At 35.5% G+C, this 23220-nt stretch overlaps 1 protein-coding gene and 5 non-coding genes across 8 annotated transcripts in view; all 6 read left to right on the forward strand.

Moving 5' to 3' along the window:
* Positions 1 to 23220, forward strand: part of LOC138713342 (BTB/POZ domain-containing protein 2-like) — a 332232-nt gene that overhangs the window by 162920 nt on the left and 146092 nt on the right. The gene's annotated exons all lie outside the window — the stretch shown is intronic.
* On the forward strand, positions 53 to 124 carry TRNAG-UCC (transfer RNA glycine (anticodon UCC)). Its single transcript has one exon. It is a non-coding gene; the product is annotated as a tRNA-Gly (tRNA).
* TRNAG-UCC (transfer RNA glycine (anticodon UCC)) lies at positions 2414 to 2485 on the forward strand. Its single transcript has one exon. It is a non-coding gene; the product is annotated as a tRNA-Gly (tRNA).
* TRNAG-UCC (transfer RNA glycine (anticodon UCC)) lies at positions 9092 to 9163 on the forward strand. The gene has a single exon. It is a non-coding gene; the product is annotated as a tRNA-Gly (tRNA).
* Positions 10601 to 10672, forward strand: TRNAG-UCC (transfer RNA glycine (anticodon UCC)). Its single transcript has one exon. It is a non-coding gene; the product is annotated as a tRNA-Gly (tRNA).
* On the forward strand, positions 13796 to 13867 carry TRNAG-UCC (transfer RNA glycine (anticodon UCC)). The gene has a single exon. It is a non-coding gene; the product is annotated as a tRNA-Gly (tRNA).

The following is a 23220-nucleotide window of genomic DNA, read 5'->3' on the forward strand; positions in this document are numbered from 1 at the left end:
CGTTACAATTGAAGTCGGTTTCCTTTACTTCTTAAAGAAATTAAATCAAGTGGCGATGGTGGTGTAATGGTGAGCATAGTTGCCTTCCAAGCAGTTGATCCGGGTTCGATTCCCGGCCATCGCACTATTTTTGTGTTAAATATGTAGTAACTTCTTTGGATATAGAATGTACAAGTTAAGCAGTTTTATTAACCCAGATTTTCGATCAATATAATTATAAATAAGAATAATTATTCAGATCTCTAAATGAAAGAACTTATAGGTCACATAGAAATAATCCACACCTGTGGAGTAACGATTAGCGCGTCTGGCCGCGAAACCAGGTGGCCCGGGTTCGAATCCCGGTCGGGGCAAGTTACCTGGTTGATGTTTTTCCGGGATTTTCCTTCAACCCAATTTGAGCAAATGCTGGATAACTTTCGGTGCTGGACCCCGGACTCATTTCACCGGCATTATCACCTTCATCTCATTCAGACGCTAAACAACCTAAGATGTTGATACAGCGTCGTAAAATAACCTAGTTAAAAAAACTAAAAAAAAACACACACACATAGAAATAACAGTTGCCTAATTTTACTGAATACTCTAATTTATGATCCTGTTTTCACTCTATTCGTAAGTAGGTATTTATATAACCTGCAAAAAGAAAGAAACTTAAGTTAAGACCGAGCTGATCTGGTCTCGAGCCTTGGTTTTTTTGTGCGACGTGCTAGGCCCGCCTCGCACAAATCCGGACTACACGAGAGATAGTGAGTGGTTTCTATAACTGGGAGGTGCGCAGACCTCGCATTCGCAGTTATAAAAACCACTCACTAGCTCTCGTGTATAGTGAGGGTCACATAAGAACAGTTCCTAAACAGCAAGTATTGTCGTCTTGTCAGTGTTGCCAACTGTTATCAGATATCACACGAATCTACGTACTAAATGACTTATTTATTTACCGTACTTTATGTTCGAAGGTTATTCTAAATAATTCAATAATTTTTAACACATTTTCGTAGGCAAACTATACGAGAAAGGGATCAACATGTCAAGTATTTTGTCTGGCAATACGAAATTCATTGGTTTGTCTAAACAATTGACTCACGAGGCCTAACCTAAAAATGTATTTTGTTTGACCACATGAAATTATTAGTACTAACTCCGAAAACTTACCTGACTATAGTCTTGAATTATAATCACAACGCAACACATAAAATAACTATTATGTATTAATATTAATACTGATATTCATTATTAGTATGTTCATATTTCATTAGCTTCCAGTAACCGGCTCAGAAATCTAGTACAATTTTAATTTCATGGAACTCCAGTACCGACAAATATTGTCGATATTTGTCTCAGCTGCCAACATACCAGTTACAAAATCGCTATCATTTGTTGTATTTGACAGTATCGAAATTCTAAACGAAGTTGGCAAAAGAAAATTCAACCTGCAAACTAGAAAATCACCACAATCCACTAGTACATGTAGTAATGGGAGGAAAATGGTTAGGTTTCACCCTTAAGGTATGAAGTAAGCTGATCCGGACTATAGTCCTGATTTGTTACCTCGCACGTCGCATGCGTCGGTTCAGAAAAACCTAGATTTTAGGCCAGCTGCGGTGCACTATTCGCCTGTGGATTTGAATGGTGAGGACCCAGGTTAATTAAACAGTAGTACGGCATGCCTGGATGTTGACAGTGCAGGAGTGTGATATCTGTTTACCTAATTTGAAAAAAATATTAAGCCTTTGTTTTTCTGAACCACGCATGCGACGTGCGAGGTGCGAGGTCCGCCACTCACAAATCCGGACTACACGAGAGATAGTGAGTGGTTTCTATAACTGCGAGATGCGAGGGCTGCGAACCTCGCAGTTATAGAAACCACTCACTATCTCTCGTGTAGTCCGGATATGTGCGCACGTCGCATTCGTCGGTTCAGAAAAACCAAGGCTTTACTGTATTGATTTTTTTTTTTTTTTTTGCTGAATTCGGTCTGCCCGTTAAAGAGTTATTGTTGTTGCTTAGTCAACTGTCCGAAGACAGATTTGAACCCCTCATAAATGACACCAATAAGACATCACTAATGAGGTAACTAAGCCAGGATTAAAGAGTTATGACCGATTTATTTTCAAGGTGCATAAATAAATCCGCTTTAGAGAATAAATTGGGTTTTAATGGATTAATGAAATATTACACCGTATCCAGGAAAATCAGTAGTGTGCTGCCACTGAACCTGCTTTTTTATTTTTTTCAAAGATTCGTATTTATAAGAAATTAGATAATAGTCATTAGGCAGATGCAACTGATATAAAACGATGCTGCCATTAACCTTTCACTTGGGAGAATGACTGTGGTTTAACTACGTCAGGAGAAGCGTTCCACTATTAATATGCCTTTCCCTTACTTCTCAAAGGAACTATATCAAGTGGCGATGGTGGTGTAATGGTGAGCATAGTTGCCTTCCAAGCAGTTGATCCGGGTTCGATTCCCGGCCATCGCACTGTGTTTTTTTTTTTTGCTACATTATGTAGTAATTTCTTTGCATATATAATGTATAAATTAAGGCAGAATATTGACCCAAATTTGTGATGAATATATAAATAAGAATATTCCAGTTTCTGTTAGATCTTTAAATGAAAGAACACTGAAATGACGTAGAAATAACCGTTGCCTCATATCATCGAATAAACCTACTCTGTTTGTGATCCTGTTCTTACGCTAGTCGTAAGTAGCGAATCTATCTTATTTGCTGACTATACAACCCTTTATTCTTCTAGAAACAATATTGAAATTTTAACTCTATTAATGTCAGAATATACAAATAAAGCTCCTAAATGTTTTTTGTCTTAATACTACAAAAAGAAACAGATTTTATTTTTACTAAAAGAAAATATTAATGATAATTTTCAACATAACATTAAACTTTTAGGTATTGTGTTGGATTCTAAATTGACTTGGGGGGCCTCAGATTAATTATGTTTGTTCTAGGCTTTCCCCTGCTTCTATTGAAGCACTTAAAAATCTATTACCTAAGCAATAATTGAAAATAGCTTATTATGCACTCTTCAATAGTATTTTGACTTATGGTGTTACTCGTTTGGGAAACAGTAGTGTGGTGTTCATAAAGTTCCTGTTATAGAGAAAAAAAATTGTTCGTATTCTGACTGGTTCACGTTTTGATCCGCATTGTCGACCTCTTTTTATGAAATAAACTCTGGCTGTAATTAATATATTTATATTTAAATGCCTTATGAAGGTTAAATTAAATATAAGTGATGACAATAAATTGGCTGACATACGTCAATATAACACTGGGATGAATTTTAATTTGCTTGAACCCATTACTGGTCGCCAGCAACATGTTGTCTTCAATAATCGGTTCTTCTCCTGACGAACAGTACAATTAGGATTTCCTCAGGGCTCGGTATTGGGTCCACTGCTCTTCTGTTTCTATAATAACGATATCGCTAAGTCATTTAAACATTGCAAATATCATATCTATGCAGGTGACGTTCAATTATACATTTCTGCCAACCCCGATAGACTAAGTGACGTATTAATAGACTCAATAAAGATATCGAATCTATTTCATCTTGATCTCAACAATTTTGACTTAACTTAAATGCAGATAAATCACAGGCTATCTTATTTGCGAATAAAAGATTAATACCCGATATTAATAAACTGAACCTTCCTCCTATGACTCTGAATAAAGCGGTCATTCCATTCAGTTCAACTGTAAAAAAACCTGGGAGTTCATTTTGAATCTAATCTTATCTGGAACACGCATATCAAACACACATGTAAGAAACTATTTTCCACCCTTCACTCCTTAAAAAGACTGCACCACTATCCAACTAAATTAAAGCAGACACTTGTACAGACTCTTATTATGCCTCATTTCGATTATTGTGACGCTTTATTCAGTGATTTCAGGGTGGATTTATCCCAGAAACTGTAACGTGTCCATAATGCGTGTGTTTTCATTCGTAATGTACGATACTATGATCACATTTCACCTTCCTTCGGTAAATTATCGTGACTCAGGTTATATGAGAGGAGAAAACTACATTATCTTTCTATCTTATACCGAATTTTGCACACCTCTGCCCCCTATTACTTATTTTTTCGATTCCACAATCTTTCTCGCTATCATAACTTAAATACTCGGTCACAACACGATAACACACTAGAAATTTCATTTCACACATTACGTCACCTCTACATTCCTCATCCTTCACTGTTGCTACTTCTCGTCACTGGAATTCTCTGCCGCCTGAAGTCAAGGCTGCCGAACTTTGATTCCTTTTAAATATAAATTAGAAGAATGTCTTATGATGAGTTGCCAGACCTAATACGTTGCAAATATTTAATGCAATGTATTCCACTGTGTTTATTTGTATTTTTTGTTTCTTACTTTTATTCTGTACACTTATTCAATCGTTTTTATGAGCCTAATATTATGTAAATAGTATTTTCTTTTAATTTAATGCTTATATGTTTACCGCAGCGTTAATTTTTGTGTATTCTTTATTCAAATCTCTGTTTATGACTTTATTATGTAAATCGTGTTCAGTTATCACCTAATACCAATATGTATTCCACTCTATGTTCTCTTATTATTATTATTATTATTATTATTATTATTATTATTATTATTATTATTATATACTTTTTATTCAATTCTCGGTTTCTGGTTTAATTATGTGAATCCTACTTACTTGTAATTTAATACCAATAATTTATTCCGATGTCTTTATTATTGTTTTATTGTGTACGTTTTATTGAATTATCGGCTTCTGATTTAATATATTTGATTCTAACAACATTAATATGTATTCCACTGTGTTTATTTTTATTTTATTAGGTAAATTTTTATTCAACTGCCTCTTTTGATATCATTATGTAAACTGAATCTGTATGTAATTACTTAAATCCGACTCAGTTGTATGTTCAACTATGTAACCAAGTTTTAATCCTGGTTGAGTGTAAGAGATGGCTCTACGGCTTTAACTCTGCTAGGTTAAATAAAGCCATTATTTCTCATTGTTGCAGGAGTGCTGTATTTGTTTTTCTTTCAGTCCCATGTTCACTGAAAGCAGACGGGTTCACCGCGAGAAGGTTGTTAAATGTTTTAACGTTTATAAATGATAAACTTAGAAAAAATGTTTCTTTGGCATTGAAAAGTAAATTAAATAATAAAATGCGCTGTGGAAAAATAAAAAAGAGTATCAAAAGATCAGAAAAGGGGATTAGGGGAAGAGTGGGGGAAAAAGATGCTGTGATATTACCTCCATTCTCAATTTCAAGGAAACTTTTAAGCTACGGTTTGTTTACGGCGATCATCGACAGACGCACATTGCCGGCAATTGTAAACGCTAGCGATGATCGTCAGGAAGTGGTTTCTTTATTAGTGTCCATCGCTGTCAGTTCTCATTTGTTTTGCTGCCATAGCTCGATTCATTATTTCTATATGGCCTTCTCTAAATATCGATTACCGGTATTGAATATGTATGCGGTGATGTGCGTTCTGAATTTGCTTCAGAAGCAACTTCCAGCGATCTGCGTCTCGTCCAACGATCTACGTTGGCGATCATCGCTGTAAAGAAACCGTGCGCATTCATTTTAACTGCTAGCAACTCCAGGCGACGCGCGACGTGCGCCCGGCGATGATTGCTGTAAACCAGCATTTCTCAAACTTTTTTGTAGTGGGGACCACTTTTTTAGCCAGAACAGTTCCGCGGACGACCTTACTCTGTTCCCTTCGAAAGCAAATTTATAATTTTTGTAGCATATTTTAATATCAATATACTTATATTTTAAAATATAATTAATTGATTAAATTAATTAAATTAAATTAAATTAAATTAAATTAAATTAAATTAAATTAATTTTATACTTATTAGTATTTAACTAATTAAGCTAATGTTAATAGAAGAAAATTCATTTTTCTTTCTTCAATGATTCAAGAGTGTGGATAATCTTTAGCTTATTAACTAAAAAAAAAATAAATGTTGGTACTCCCATTAATTAGATGGATGAGCCTGCCGATTCTTGCACAATTGTTCTATATTTGGACGTATGCTGGTAAGCTTAAGTCGGAGATCATCACGTACTGTACATCAAGTCGATTTCGGTAGCCTACTTTGTTTTTATTAGAGTTAGTGATGAAAACCCTTTCTCATACAAATACGTAGAAGCAAACTGAATTTTATAATCTCTAAAGCACCATTGTACAGTTCACTGTATTCACTTTTCACTTGTGATGCAGTCCAGAAATTAACCATACCTTCCGCTTAAAATTTCATTTTAAGTCCGGTGTAATTCGAGAATTAAATTAACTGTTCTCTTTCACTCAACGAAAGTTTATTTTCAATATCGCAATGAAAGGGATCACAAACTCATGAAAATTCCTCATATTTACTCAGAAAATGTTTTAAATTGTGACCTCAGAGTTGTATTATTGGTGTACGATGTACAGTACGTGACCATTTCAATGTGCAGACTGGATGTCGGCATAACTATTAAGAAAGTCATACATACATGAAAAGGTTCGGTAGTTCGGTAGTTCCTGGCTGGGTTACAGGCGCCGCGCCAGATGTGCAGGGAAAAGATGACGAGAAACAACACGTTCATAGTGCTTTAAATCCCTCTTCTGTTGTTGAGAGTAGAGTGGGAAGTCAGCATGGACGGATAGAGTCATAAATTTCATAAAATGTCAGTACTGAGAGAAAAAATGAAAGGCGATTGCCATGTATCATTTCCAAACTCTGAGATTTTCAGCTATAGCCTAGAGTGATACGCAATTCGTTTGAATTTTATTTTTTCTTCTGCCTTTTTTCGAAGGACCACAAGGGCAGACCTCGAGGACCACAAGTGGTCCGCGGACCATAGTTTGAGAAACGCTGGTAAACAAACCGCAGCTTATACATATACAGGGACATCACTTTATTTTTACCAACATTTTTAACATTAACCTGGCTATACTCGGAAACACTGTTACCCCCTTCCATTACAAGAATTTGGAGTTGCTAGTGCAATATGTAAACAAATCATTTTACTAGCTATAGGAGGAGAGAAAAGTAGTGTATCCATTTATGTGACAGGGAAATACACTATTACGATTTTCAGTTTGATCATTACTTTTACAGTATTTTAACAAAAAGCAGTAAAATAGTAACAATTTTTTTTTTTCACAAACTCAACTCTTCAGGCGGTTATATTCATTATGTAATGTCTACTTTACTCAGCATATTACTAACCTAATTTATTCCTGAGAATTTTGTGAGCACTTCCGTAAGAAACCCCAATTTCTACAGCTAGCTTCTTGACCGACTTATTAGGACCTCGCTGCATCCTTTCTCTAGCATCATCTACAACATCTTCTGTCACCTTTGTTGGCCATCTTACACTTTTCTTTCTTTCTGTATACTCTGTTGCTCTAAATTTATCTGTCAGATTAATGACATTTCTACGAAAATATTCCGTAATGATATAATCAGGAAATTGTGGAAAAAAAAAACTGTTGTTCACATTCGGTCATATTGTAATTCCAGTTTCCATCATCGTCCTTCATACCTACAAACAGTAAAACAAAACTCTTGTTTAAATAATGCTGTTAAGTACCGTACCATATTATAGGGTACCGTACTTTCGGTAACTCTAATCTTCACTTGTGCTCAGTCCACACAGATAAATTCAGTTATGCTACACACAATACCTGTGTGAAAATAAACTTCAATAATATAAGCTCTTTCTTCTATAGAAAATGCAACATATTTCTGAAACACACTGTACCTTGTACTGTTTATTTCACTGCTAGCAACAGCGGCCGTAAGTTTGTGTGACTGACGTTAGCAAGGACATTAGTGACAGGGGTGGGAGTCAAGTACATTTAGAAACGCAGGTACAATAAAAATTGAAGTAAAAATAAAATGATGTCCCTGTATTTCAATATCTCTCATTTCCCCTACAAAGAACAGGTGTGCACATAAAAATCCTAACCCAGGTCACATCATTTGAAAAGTTACACTAATTGGGCACTGTTTAAAAATTAAGTAGCAAAAACTGACTTAGTTTAAGTCAGTTATTGGATCATAATTACAGGACAATATTTCTATGTTGAAAAAAAAATTGCTAAGTATTAATTTAAATAAATGGCAGAGTTTCAACCTTGAAATTCTTACTTATTCAGTACCTTCAAAAACGTAACTTTAATTTTCTTTTCTTGTACACTTTATGTATCTCTGGCGTCATAGACTTCGAACATTTTCACGTATGAACTTTGCATAAATTTCGTCGAGGGAAATAAGCTACAAAAAAAGAAAGAGAGCACGAGAGAATTGGAGGGAAATAGAGATAAGACAGAGAGGTAGAGAAAGGGAGAGAGAGGGAGGAAGAAGAATGTGTAAAATACGATAAAATAAAACACCTAAGGCAATTGAAATAAAATTGAAGTCCTACATAAATAAAATAAAGTTTTCTTCATTCACATTTCGCGCTTTTCCTTTAAAAATCAATTACAAACTCTCTGTTCTTTAAAACTCACAAGGTTGACACAGACAACAAGCCATTCTGCAATCATTGCTTTCGATAAGGATTTATCGGAGTTTTTCTGTCAACATGGATATTGATATGATTAGTTTATTGCAAAGAAGTAATCGGCAAAACTGGTAGAGACATTTAGGGTGCTATTCATAGACATTTCGCAGCACGCGCTACGAGCGTACTAAGATAGCCCCGGCTATCAACTGGTTACTTGTACAGAATTCAAATCATATCCTATCGCTAATACTGGTTTATGAATACGAAAAACGCTGATCATCCACCGGAAACCCGCGCTAAAAATGTCTATGAATACGGCCCATAATGAAAAGATTACAAAGTAACCAGTAAACAGTTGTGTGCTGCCAAAGGGCCTGTCTTTGATTTATAAAAAAATGTGAACTCCTAATAAAGTAAATAATAGCTATTGGGTGGAAGCAACTGATACAAATCGGTTTTGCTGTGAACTTTCACTTGGGTTGTTGTTTAGCTACGTTAGAAGAAGCGTTCCGTTACAATTGAAGTCGGTTTCCTTTACTTCTTAAAGAAATTAAATCAAGTGGCGATGGTGGTGTAATGGTGAGCATAGTTGCCTTCCAAGCAGTTGATCCGGGTTCGATTCCCGGCCATCGCACTATTTTTGTGCTAAGTATGTAGTGACTTCTTTGGAAATAGAATGCATAAATTAAGGCAGATTATTAATCCAGATTTTCTATCAATATAGTTATAATTTATATTTATCCGTTAATTTTACTACAGAAAAAAGTATTAAAATTTGTTTAAAAAAGCAGAAAGATTACCCAACTGAATTGTTGTTTAAACACTTCAAAGTTTTCGATATTAAACAAATGTATTATTTTATTTTATTAAAATATTTTCATAGAAATTTTAATAACTTTGAATGGTATATACATAAATATAGAACTAAAAATATGAATTCTCTGCGTTTGTGTGAACCAAAATGTAAAACCAATGCAGCTTTTTATGATAGCACGAGTCAAGGTCCCAGGTTATTAAACAAATTTTATTCCAATATTATTTTAACCACGAATCCTCTCCAAATTAATAAAAAAAAAATAAAAAAAATTGTATTGGATTTATAGTTTAGGTTTTAACATATTAAACACTTTTTAATCTGTATTCACTTTCAATTTTAATTTGGTTTTGTTTGTATTGGAATCCCCTCCTGAGTACGAGTCTTACTCATTCAGGAGTGGGCTAGTTTATCTTTCTTTGTATTTATTAATTTGTATTCATCTCAGACGTACTAGTAATAAAAATAAATAAATAAGATTATTCAGATCTTTAAATGAAAGAATGTAAAGGTGACCTAGAAATAACCGTTGCTTAATTTTACCGAATACTTTGCTTATTATCCTGTTTTTACGCTATTCTTAAGTGTGTTTATATAAACTGCAAGAATAACGAAACAACAGCTAAGAACGAGCTGATCTTGTCTCTGCAGAGCCGGGGACATACTATATGCAGAGATCAGTAAGACCAGCTGCGGTGCACTACTCGCCTGTGGATTTGGATGGGGTGGGCCCAGGTTAATTAAACAGTAGTACGGCGTGCCTGTATATTGACAGTGTTATATCTGTTTTGCTAATTGATATTTTTAGATTTTTTTTGCTAAATTCGGTCTGTCCGTTAAAGAGTTATTGCTGTTTAGTCAACTGTCCTAAGAGAGATTTGAACCTCATAAATTACAACAATAAGACATCACTCATGAGGCAACTAAGCCAGGATTAAAGAGTTATGACCGATTAATTTTCAAGGTGCATAAATAAATTCACTTTAGATAATAAATTGGATTTTAAAGGGTTAGTTAAAAGATTACACTGTATCAAGGATCATCAGTAGTGTGCTGCCACTGAACCTACTTTTTTAGTTTTAAAAAAAATGCGTATTATAAGAAATTAGATAATAGTCATTAGGCAGATGCAACTTATATAAAACGATGCTGCCATGAACCTTTCACTTGGGAGAATGATGTGGTTTAACTACGTCAGGAGAAGCGTTCCACTATTAAATACCTTTCCTTTACTTCTCAAAGGAAGTATATCAAGAGGCGATGGTGGTGTAATGGTGAGCATAGTTGCCTTCCAAGCAGTTGATCCGGGTTCGATTCCCGGCCATCGCACTGTTTTTTTTTTTGCTACATATGTACTAATTAACTTCTTTGCATATAGATGTAGGATGTATAAATTAAGACTATATTAACCCACATTTTCGATGAATATATAAATAATATTCCAGTTTCTGTTAGATCTTTAAATGAAAGAACAGTGAAGTGGCGTAGAAATAACCGTTGCCTCATATCACCGAATACTCTATGATCCTGTTCTTACGCTATTCGTAAGTAGCGAATCTGTCTTCTTTGCCAACGTTACAACCCTTTATTCTTCTGGAAACGATATTGAAATTTCAGCTCGATTTATGTCAGAGTATACATATGAAATTTCTAAATGGTTTCAGTAATTGGTTTTTGTCTTTATACTACGAAAACTAAACAGATTTTAGTTTCATTGAAAGAAAATATTAATGATAATTTTCAACATAACGTTAAAGTTTTCGGTATTGTGTAGGATTCTAAATTGATGTGGGAGCCTCAGATTGATTCTGTTTATTCTAGGCTTTCCAGCATTATTCATGTATTGAGGTACTTAAAAATCTGTTACCTAAACAATAATTGAAAATAACTTATTATGCACTCTTGAATACTATTTTGACTTATGGTCAGGGATGTGGTGGAGGCGGAGCGGAGTGGAGCGACGCTCCGACACTGTTTTCGAAGGTGGAGCGTAGCTCCGGCAATAATTTGAAATTTTAAAATCTGTTTTGACATCACAATACTTTCCCAGCTAACGATATTTTAGTTAATGTCAGAATATTTAGTGATTATATTTTCTGTGCTTCCTTTAGAAAATCGGAACAAGGTCGGAAGTAGAGGGTCGCGAGACCACTAGTAGCGTAGACGGGGTGTGTGGTGAGAAATGGGAGAAGAATCAGTGACGGGACAACCACCAAACTAAACTTTAGTGCGCCTGCGCGAAATGATCACATTCTTAATTCACTTTCGTTTCGTATGGTATTTCGTTAGTTCTCGCGTCTTTGTACGATACAGGAGATTGTCTATGGTGTTACTTACCGAAATGTGTTGTTTGTTTCCCAGTTATTTTACGAAGTGAATTTTAAACAGTTAATTTACTGGCTGTAACGTGACTAAAAGACTGCTTGAATTTTTTTTTTTTTTACTTATTGTCTTTCAGTAAATATGGAACAAAATAAACATAGACAAAAACATTAACTTCTTTCTTTTCTCGTGCCATTGCTGTTACTAGTGGAGTTACAAAGGCTTCCTCTCCTGATATTGTTGATATCTCAAGCTCATCACTTCTATTTGATGAACCTAGTAATTCAATCAGAGATACTGTTACAGTATGACTGCGAAAAATATTCAACGTCATAATGTTCAAAATAGTGAAAGCCAAAAAGTCGGCCTGCAAAGTGAGTGGCCGAATGTATGGAATGAAGAAAATATGTGGTCAAGAAAAAAAGAAGCTTACCCGTGGATTGATTGTAAGTAATGTAAGCTAGGCTGTAAAGTGTGTCATGAAGTAACTACATTAGGTGCATTAAAAAAGAGTGCATTTCTGTATCTAATGAATGGCGCTCATATTCAGTAAATTACTACGGATCGAACAGATCAGATCAGATCAGATCAGCTTAAGTCACTACGAAAAAAAATCATTGAACACAAGAAATCCAATGCTCATAATAAAGCACAAGAAATTATTGAAACGTCTGAAAAGCAAACAATTGAAAATGTTGGCGAATAAACGAGTGCAGCCAACCGTGAAGCACCAAAATCGAAATTTATATCAGCTTATTACATTGCGCAGAATGATTCCCTTACAGTGGCTATTTCGGTTTACTTGAGCTTCAGAAGCTAAATGGAGTAGGTATTGATTGATGTTGCCTTGCATTCTCCTTACAGTCTTACTTTATAGCATTTCTTTCTTTGTCTTATTTTTTATGCGTCCAAACCTTCCCCCTGTCCCAAAGGTTAAAAAACATAAAGAGGTCCGGCACTGTAAAGTTTGGGACTACAACCCTGCTTATGGTGTTACTCTTTTGGGGAAACAGTAGTGTGGTGTTCATAAAGTTCCTGGTATATAGTAAAAAGCTATTCGTATTCTGACTGGTTCACGTTTTGATGCACATTGTCGACCTCTTTTTATGAAATAAGTTCTGACTGTAATTAACATATTTATATTTAAATTCCTTATGAAGGTTAAATTAAATTTGATTACAGTAAATTGGCTGACATACGTCAATGTAACACTAGGATGAATTTTAATTTGATAGAACCCAATCGTAGGCTAAGTAAATCCAAACGTACACCATGACAAAGTTTTTGGAAGATCTCTTAAGCGGTGGCTAATTTTGAATCGATTTTTATAATGTTAATGAATTCTTTGAGTCATCTGTAAATATTTCTCAGTTTTTTTTATATGTAATATGTTTATAATAACTATGTCTATAACGTCATCATTTGATGCTCGACGACTGCTATTCAGACAGACAGACAGATGAATAGATAGATATAATTATATAGCTTACAAGAACAAGACGAAAATTAGGACCGAGCTGAGCTGGCTCTAAACGGCCAGGGACATGTATGCAAAGATCAGTAAGGTCCGCTGCGGTGTACTACTTTTCTGTGGATTTGGATGGGGTGGGCCCATGTTAAATAACCGGTGGTACGGCATGCCTGACTGTTGTCGAGACCGTACATGCACCCCAGTGTGATACCTGTTTTGCTAATTTGAAAATTTATCATTATACTATTTTTTTTCTCGCTTTCTTTTTCTGATATTATGTCAGATTGCTCTAAGATGAACTGATGAATCCTTGAGTCATAAAAAGCGGTCAAACTGTTAGAAAGTTATGATCAATTAATCTCCAAGGAGCATACAGTATAAATACAATTTAGAAAATAAATTGGGCTTTAATGGGTTAATAAAAAGACTACATCGTATCCAGAGAAGAGTCAGTGTGCTGCGAATGGACCTATGTTTTTTTTTAATTTATAAAAGATGCGAATTCATAAGAACGTAGGTAATAGCCATTGGGTGAATACAACCGATATAAATCGGTGTTGCTATGAACCTTTCACTTGGTAATTTAGCTACGTCAGAAGAAGCGTTCCGTTACAATTGAAGTCGGTTTCCTTTACTTCTTAAAGAAAGTAAATCAAGTGGCGATGGTGGTGTAATGGTGAGCATAGTTGCCTTCCAAGCAGTTGATCCGGGTTCGATTCCCGGCCATCGCACTGTTTTTTTACTACATATTTAGTGACTTCTTTGCATTTAGGATGTATAAATTAAAACATAATATTAACCCAGATTTGCGATAAGTATTTAAATAAGAATGTTTCAGTTTCACTTAGATGTTTAAATGAAAGAACTTTGAGGTGACGTAGAAATAACCGTTGTCTCAAATCACCGAATACTCTGTTTATGATCCTGTTGTTAACAGCGTTATCTTAATGCCCATATAAGCTTAATGTACAGTAAAAACGCCTGTTGTATGAGTAGTTAACTACACGGTTCCTTAATGGCGTCCTTAAGTAATGGCAACGTATGCAAATATAGCCTAGTCACATGTCAGTTTATTATTATTATTATTATTATTATTATTATTATTATTATTATTATTATTATTATTATTATTTACTTCAAAATGATATACATGCCATTCGACATTGGTCTGATTATAACGGTATGAAAATTAATATTTCTAAAACATGCGTTATCTCTTTCTCTAGGAAGACAACTACATTAAAGTTTAACTATTCGCTACCGAATACCGCCATAATCAGGAAGGACTGTATAAAGGATCTCGGTATATATCTTGATTCTAAATTGTACTTTCATGAACATGTTGATCATTTATTTAATCATTCTCTAAGAATGCTTGGTCTCATTAGGTCTATTACTTATTCCTTTTCCTCTCCTGATACACTACTTACATTATATTATGCTTTAGTAAGGTCTAAATTAGAATATGCATCTGTTGCGTGGAACTCTATTACTTCAACTAGAAAATATCCAAAGAAAATTCATTTCTCTTTGTGCGTTCAGATTTGTTCCGAACTCCTCTTCTTTAAATTATGAACTATCTAGTAAATATTTTAACTGTGCCAGTCTGTATTCGAGATAATGCTATTAATGGTGTCATTGATTGTGATTCTTTTATACAGTCATAACACCTACCTTAGAATTCCCGTGAAAGGTTTTCGTGGTCAAAGAATTTTCTTCACTAAATTATTTAAATCCCTTTCTCCGATAGCCAGATGTATTAAAAGTGCTAATTTGCAAGATCTGATTTGATTTTACTTATACATGATATATCATTACTTGTTATTTAATACCTTTTATTATCTGCATTTGGTGAATGATTAATGTTGACCATTGCATTGATTGTATTTCATCTCACTGCCATTTCTGTCATTCATTCTCATAATCATTTGTTCTGTTTTGTTTTATTGTTTATTTTATGCTAAACTGTAATTGGCTTTGTGCTGTTGTTTTGCACATTAATATTCGAAATAATAATAATAATAATAATAATAATAATAATAATAATAATAATAATAATAATAATTATAATTATTATTATTATAATTATTATTATTATTATTATTATTATTATTATTAACTGACCACTGTGGTGTAGAGTCAGCGATCTCAGTGCAGGAGATCCGATGTATGATTCCAGGTTCCGACTGTCCTCTCTTAGGTTTTTTGTGCTTTCGCAATTCGTCCCAGTCTAATGCTGGGATAATACAATTCCAAGAGGAATCCGCGATCCGCCTCGTTTCTAATCCTAAATAAAGGGTTCAGAGCCATAGTGGGCCAAGTGCCATTTATTAAAAACCGAGAAAGCAAGGGTTAAAATTGAGTGAATACCATAGTTTAATGTATATTGACATATCATTTAGTTTTAATGTGCATCCTTTATATTACTTGCTATAAGTTCCCATTGAATTATGGCAATAACTTCATTTTAACCCTTTTTTACGGTTTTAGTAAATGGCGCTTGGCCCACTATGGTTCTGAACCCTTTAAATAATATTTCGCCGGAACCTATATAATAATCCGATAGGACTGTCGCCTATGCGTGAAGTATCGTCCCAGAAAAGTGTCTTTTGTGGACATAACGGAGAACCATGTTACTTTGGGGAAATCCGAAAATAATAATAATAATAATAATAATAATAATAATAATAATAATAATAATAATAATGCAAAATATGGGGAATTTACAGCATAAGTAAAGGTGAATAAACAAGAATGTTTTTTCTTTAGAAAAATAACGTATTTCGATGTAAGAAAATTTCACTATAACCTAGTAATTTCACATGTCCCCGGAATTTTGTTGTACTGGTATAATATGCCTCAGTAATTTGGGGTGCATACTAGTTCGGTACCATCACATACCCAGCTGAAATATACAGTACTAATTCGGTCCGGGGTTCATAAACGTACAGTACTAATTCGGTCCGAACTATGCAGGTATAGACAAGTTATGCCTATATCAAAGAGTCTAGTTATTTGTAGACTATATCAGACTGACTATTACAGTATATATTATGAACTAGCTGTCGTATCGAATCCGACATGTTTTCATGTTGGTATGATATCGATACTGACGTGTTTTGATGTTGGTAGTGATACCGATTCGAACTTGTTTTCATAACTCTCATTTCAGTCACTGGTAAACATTCTTTAAGTAGGATCAACCCTGGGCCATAAGCTTCAAACGGTGGAACCAAAAAGGTGTATTAGTATGGCCGTCAAATTACCCATAGTTCATCTCTTTTTCCGGTGTGTTTATCAGCTGTTTTGTTCATATTATTACGATTATAAATTGTTTCGTGTTGTGAATATTTCAAAAGTGTAGTCAAGTTCAGCAAGTGTTACTTTTTTTAAAATATGCTAGTATTCTGCTCGGCTCAGATGTAGAATATGTCCGTTGATATGTCTCTCCTATGCTTTAACATGTGAAGGAGTGCCAACATCCTTCTTGATAAAAGAAAGAATGTGGAAATGAAATGTTCAGTCCATGTCACAACCGTTACGCTTTTAATAAATATACAGTGAAATTTACATTGATACAATAATCTGCTAATACTCCTGTTACCTCCACATCCATTCTAAACCGTTTACGTATGACTGAAACCGATAGTAGCAATTGAATATTTGGCGATTGGTGGTATTTCGCGGAGGATTATGGGACATAGAAGGTGTAGTTTGACGTCATATCCGTCGCACCGATATCAAGCATATTTGCCTGGAGTGCTCCCTCCTTTCTTCTCATCCTCTCAGAGTAGGATTTTCACAAAGGTGGCCGAACAAAAAGAAAGTGTTGTTTATAGTGAGAAGGGAAGGAAAATGTTGATCTTGTAGTTTGCTGTCTCGTGTCACGAATTTACCCATCCTTGCCTTATGACAGTTCCAAGTGTGCATAGAATGGGAAAGAAAATGTTGATTTCCAACCAGTACTGCTCTATTTTTGATTTGGGACCGAACTAGTACTGTTAACTTAATGACCCAGGACCTAATTATTATTTACTTCTAGGCTCCGGACCGAACTAGTATATATTGTTGACTATGGGACCGAACTGGTAAACTCCGGTAATTTGGTCTCCCGCTTGTAAATCACATTGTAATGAAATTGAAAAAAAGGACGAATTCAAGATGATATCCGTAATAAAATTTCGTACAACAGTCTACTTACTGAATTTAATTTAATATCTCTTACCAGTCGCAGATTACTTGCTGAGCAACTTTTATTGTATAAAATATTCAACGGTCTACTGCAGTGGTGATCACTACGCGGCCCACGGGCCGCATGCGGCTCTCAAAGACATTTATTGCGGCTCTTGAAATAATAATATTACTATTAGACCTACTATTCTTTTTATGATTTTTTTAAATTACTACAGAGACGTCATCTTATTTTACGTCAATTTTTAGTGTACCTGAGTTTTTAATGTACTTCACTCCCACTCCCTCCACTAGTAAACATTCAGTCGTCCTCCGCACAGAACCAAGGCCGCGTGTACAATCAAAGTCGCCTTACAGTCACATTAAACAGTGCTGAGTTAGTGAATATAGTACGTTCCAGAAATATGTTCGCGTTTTCCAGTGACGAAAAGATTTCAGTATTGAATCATATTTTCGTATAGGTACTGTCGTCCGTTTGCCTACGTCGCATCCCGGTTTCCTCTACTCGCTTCTGCTCGCCGCCCTGTAAATGCTAGTGGGTGGGCTGTCTTAGCTCTTTTCTGAGAACATTTATTTCTGTCAGGAATTGGACTTCTACGTAATATTATAGAACTCTTTAAAATAATGTAAATAAAAGGGCCTCGTTAAGTAATTAACTGTCACGTGATTTCCCTCCTTTCTACGACCCTGGACAGTAGATAGCATGTCTGAGTAATTTTATCTTTTCTGATCGGGCAGATGTGGAGGTTGAATTTACAGTACGTAAGGTACTCTTTTATAGAGTAGGTACAGAATTATTTCAACGTGAGTTACTAGTACGAAGGACGAAACTAGTAATTGGAATTAGGTACAATAGTCTATAGTGCGATAATATGCACAAAGGAACTGAAGCCTGTATCGAAATCTATCTATATCTATATCTATTCTATATATTCTATACATGTATCTATTCTTTTTCATTGTTTATTTGTTTTTCATTTGTACACCGTGTCCCGCTTAGAGGGATAGAGAAATAAGTGATAATTTCAAGTGTAAATAATAGTTTAGTTACATACTTTTTACATAACTTGATGTAAAAACTCTCCGAGTTTCGAAAAATGGTCAGTGCAACTCGATGTGTGCGTCTCGAGCTACCTTGAAGACATCTAAAAGGTACTCAACCTTCTGCCAAGTGTTCTGTAACATTTGTGAAGTGATTAGCGTAGCTGCATTTATAATGCGTTGTCTCAGTTTTTCCAAAGTGTCAACTGTATCACGTTGGTACATAACACTTGTCACAAAGCCGCAGAGGAAGGTCAATGGGCGTCAAGTCGGTTGACCTAGGTGGCCAGGCAAGGGTTCTCCCCTTCCGATCAACCTATTGGGAAAGTTTGCATTCAAGAAGCCACGCACTGCTCCATAGTAATGGGGTGGAGCCCAGTGTTGCTTAAAAAACTGATTCTGGGAGGAGTTGATCAACAACAAACGTTCTGCAACATTTCCAGATACACATTCCCTATGACGTCGCCTCGATGAAGAAGAATGGTCCAATGACTGAATGTTCTACTGAATGGCGCCAGGCTTGTTACCACGATAAACGTCAGTGTGCATGCGCATGAACATGCAATTGTTTTTAAACCATTGGTGCATAAACTTGGACAGTTTCTGCATCTTGTCAGATGTAAATCAAAACAATATCTTCATCTGATTTTAAATGGTTTGCATTTATTTCTCGATCCCTCTAAGCGGGACACAGTATATTTATACAGGAACATCATTTTATTTTTACTAACATTTCTAATATTAACCTGGCTATACCTTTGGATTAGCGGTTGTGAACCGGAAACAGCGTTTGCTACCCCCTTCTAAGACTGAAGTTCGATGATACTGGCGTAAAATACAAACAAATTACTTTACTAGGTATAGGAGGGAAGAAAAGTAGTTCATCCATTTACGTAAACTAGGAAATATTGCGATTTTGAGTTTGATAATTTTCATTAGGTTTTTCTTTAATCACTATACAGTATTGTATTAACAATGAATGTTTTTACTCACGAATTGAGCTATCCATGCGGACGTATTCATTATGCAGTGTACATTACACTGTCTACTGCACATTAGCGTACAATATAGAGAATGAAGATATTTAAACACTATTTTGAAAATGGTGGCCGTTCATTTCTATACAGTTCTTTTTTGTATATTGTGGCACTATAGACTATTGTACCTAATTCCAATTATCAGTTTCGTCCTTCGTACTAGTAACTCATGTTGAAATAATTCTGTACCTACTCTATAAAAGAGTACCTTACGTACTGTAAATTCAATCTTCACTTCTGTCCGATCCGAAAAGATAAAATTACTCAGACATGCCATCTACTGTCCGTACAAGTGGTTTTTGTTGTAGGGTCGTAGAAAAGAGGGAAATCACATGACAATTAATTAACAAAGCCCTTTTATTTAATCAATTTCATGTTGAAGTTTGCCGATAAGCTATTAATGTTTGACTATAATTATATGTGTACAAAACCGCCTTTGCTTATCATAAAATAAATAAATTTTCATTAACGTTTTCGATACTTGTGTATCATGTTCAGATGTGAAGTTAGATTAATATGATGAAAACCTTGCCTATTAGATGGAACTTAATGTGGTAATTTTCGGGTCATATTAGTGTGGTTGCTTGGACTTAACTTAGGTTGATCTATGATTTACATGCTATGTTAGGTTAAATCACTGCGAGTCATGTGATATGATCTAAAATGTAAAATAAAACTGTTTAAGAATTGTAACCACTATTAGCGTAGTCATTGAATGTGAACACTTTGTAAAATCACTTTAAAGGTTTATAATCACAGGAACATATGTTCAAAGTGGCTGTAACTTATGGGTTGTGTGCGGAGGTAGGCACACGATGATATACCCGTCTTCTCTGGCCAAATGGATCACACCAATGTTTGTCAAGCTCATCCAGAATCAAAACAGCACGATTTTTTGGGATTGGTTGCGTAATGTCAACGAAATGTTTGAACCAGCAGTGAAAATATGTATCTGGATCCATGAAATGGACGACAACTTGGACAATTCCTGGAGCGCAACCATTCAGCAATTCAGCCTTCATGTTTTTGCGAGGGAAAACTATTAGAGGTGGAACAAACAATTCGGCAACGTTCATGCATGTCACGACTGTCATGAGAGCTCCTCTTTCCTGGGATGAAAGTGCTCCAACTTTTTTTTTCTTTCCTTAGCGCCAATAACCTTTGGTTGTCGACTTTGGTCAACTGTGATCCCCGTTTCGTCAACGTTGAATACCTTTCGTAGGATTGAATCCTACCTTTTCAAGTTTGGGTTGTAGGATATCAAAAAATCCACCGACATTTTCTCGTGAAAACCCCTTGGCTCTTGCTAATGAAACCGACTCCAGCGTTCGCAGAGAAAGTGTCGGATGCCATTTTAAGAAATTTTGCAGGCATTTCTTTCCTGCCGCTCCTTTTGACAAAGAAATGAATGATCGATATCGTCCCTAACATTCAAATAAAATGCTAGTTGCCTTACATAAGTCTGTCTTAGTCCGAAATATCTACTCCATGATATCCATGATTCTGCAATATTCCACTAATTGCTCCTTCAACTCTTCCCCCAAAGCACATATTCTTCCCAATTTCGTATTTATTAGTGCCTGGACATCTTTTTTTATTTTTTACATAATCCTCGAGCGTTGATCGCGGAACTTTGTATATTTTTTAAGCTTTTAAGTAGCCCATGCTTTTTTCTTTAATTGCAGCTACTGCCAGCATTATGGATTCTGTATCTCGTTTTTTCCATTACCGGTGCTTTCTTTTGACAAATACATGTGTAAAATAAATGTAACGTATGAGAGACGATGTAACCCTAATATCAGATATCCGATATTTGGAACCCACACACTATCCGGTTTTAGGAACCCAAGCATAATTAAGTACAACGCGGTATAATTTTCGAACTAACACGATTTTAACACTGAATCGTAATAAATGCGAATATGTGAAGCATTAACTTCATGGCTATGTACAATACAAACATAATAGTTGCTTACATTTGCCTTGAAACAAGTGATGCAGTGACTTCTGTAAAATATTGTTCACCTCGGCTCACACAAAACACCCGCTTGACACTCAACCACGCTTTCTACTACAACGAAACGCACGATGACCTTGTAGACAGGCAAGGGGAAGCAGTAACTGCATTCACAATTAGAATCTAGCAATTACTGGATGAGAACCACTACTATCCGATATTAGGGAACCATCCGATATTCGGGCACTCTCCCCTACGGTTTGTGTTTACTATGACCGTAAGGCGACTTTGACTGTATACGCTTGGTTCTGTGTGGTGAACGTTTGGAAGTTTACTAGTAGAGGGGGTGGGAGTGAAATACATTCAAATAATTAGGTACAATAAAATTGAAGTAAAAATAAAATGATGTTCCTGTATCTCTACTTATCTACTTTTTTATTTTTTCCTTGCATTTTTGCCTGTTTCAAGCTCTTTTTTCATTTTTATGTTATGAGCAGCTCTTTGTACTGCCTATTGTAATTCGGGCTTTGTCCTGTCACAGACAGTAAATAATGGTGTTTTATTGTAACAATTGATCAGGGCTGCATCGCGCCGCGCCGCTTTTGTATTCCCAAGAAAACTCGGTCTGAACCGCTGATGCCGACCAGCATTACTTCACGTCTGTCGAATGACAATAAACGTGGTGGGTGTTTTATCACAATTTGCTCACTTCATGTGGGTGCCTGCTATGTTTTTCTTTGTTGGCCCGACTTTGCCAATGGTCGTCAAGGTCGCGAACGCCATATGTTCGGACCAGGCGGAAACACCTCCCGCGCACGAGCAGCAATGACTTGCAGGGGACATTGTTTCTGCATTTATGATATTACTGATGTTTTAAGAATCTTTAAAATGTTTGGTAGAAAGCATAAAGTTGTAGTATTACCTTTTGCTTTGACTGTAGAAGATACTTGAAGTAGAAGTACATACTTCGTTTTGTATGCATAAACCCGATACTACTACTACGAATTATGTACTCCGCGGCAGTAATATAAACTATCAAGAGTATTCGATTATACCGATTATCGACAGTACTTCGGGCGTATTCGCTAAGTTCCTTAGTTTTCGCCTTCCATGTATTTATGTATTCAGTTCTTCAGTAAAAAATCTTGGTATTCACATGGATAATAATCTCAACTGGGACTTGCAAATCACAGAAACCTGCAGAAAAGTATATTCTATTATCCATGTGCTAAAGAGGATAAATGTTCATCTCCCCTCTTGCTTAAAAAAGTCCCTTCTGCAGACGCTTGTATTTCCCTATTTTGACTATGCTGACATTTCACTGACTGACCTCTTCAGCGACAACAAAACGAAACTTCAACGTATTCATAATTTGTGTGTACGTTTTGTAAGCAATGTTCGTAAATATGATCATATTACCCCTCCCTGGAAGCAACAGGTTGGCTTAAACTAGATAAGAAAAGAAATTTACATTCACTTCTCTTTCTCTTCGAAATCTTGAACTCTTCTATTCCTTCGTACCTGTCGTCTCGCTTCGCTTACCTTTCTTCCCACCATAATCTGAACACACGCTCTCGTCATGAAACAATACTAACAATACCAGCCCATCGCACCTCCTCATACTCATCCTCTTTCACAATAGCCCTACCAAGACTCTGATATTCGCTACCTGCTAGCATCAGGAACTGTCGAAATAAAATTGAATTCAAACGCAAACGTACTAGGCACTTGGTCAGTAATTGATTTCTTGTAAATAGTTTCCTTAATCTATCACAAAATATTTCAATACCCAATAATTTCATCACTATACAATTTTGTTATTCTAGGTTTAATTTGTAATTCAGTAAATATAAAATAT

The sequence above is a fragment of the Periplaneta americana genome, chromosome 14, assembly GCF_040183065.1.
Source record: "Periplaneta americana isolate PAMFEO1 chromosome 14, P.americana_PAMFEO1_priV1, whole genome shotgun sequence".
NCBI classification, from domain to species: domain Eukaryota; kingdom Metazoa; phylum Arthropoda; class Insecta; order Blattodea; family Blattidae; genus Periplaneta; species Periplaneta americana.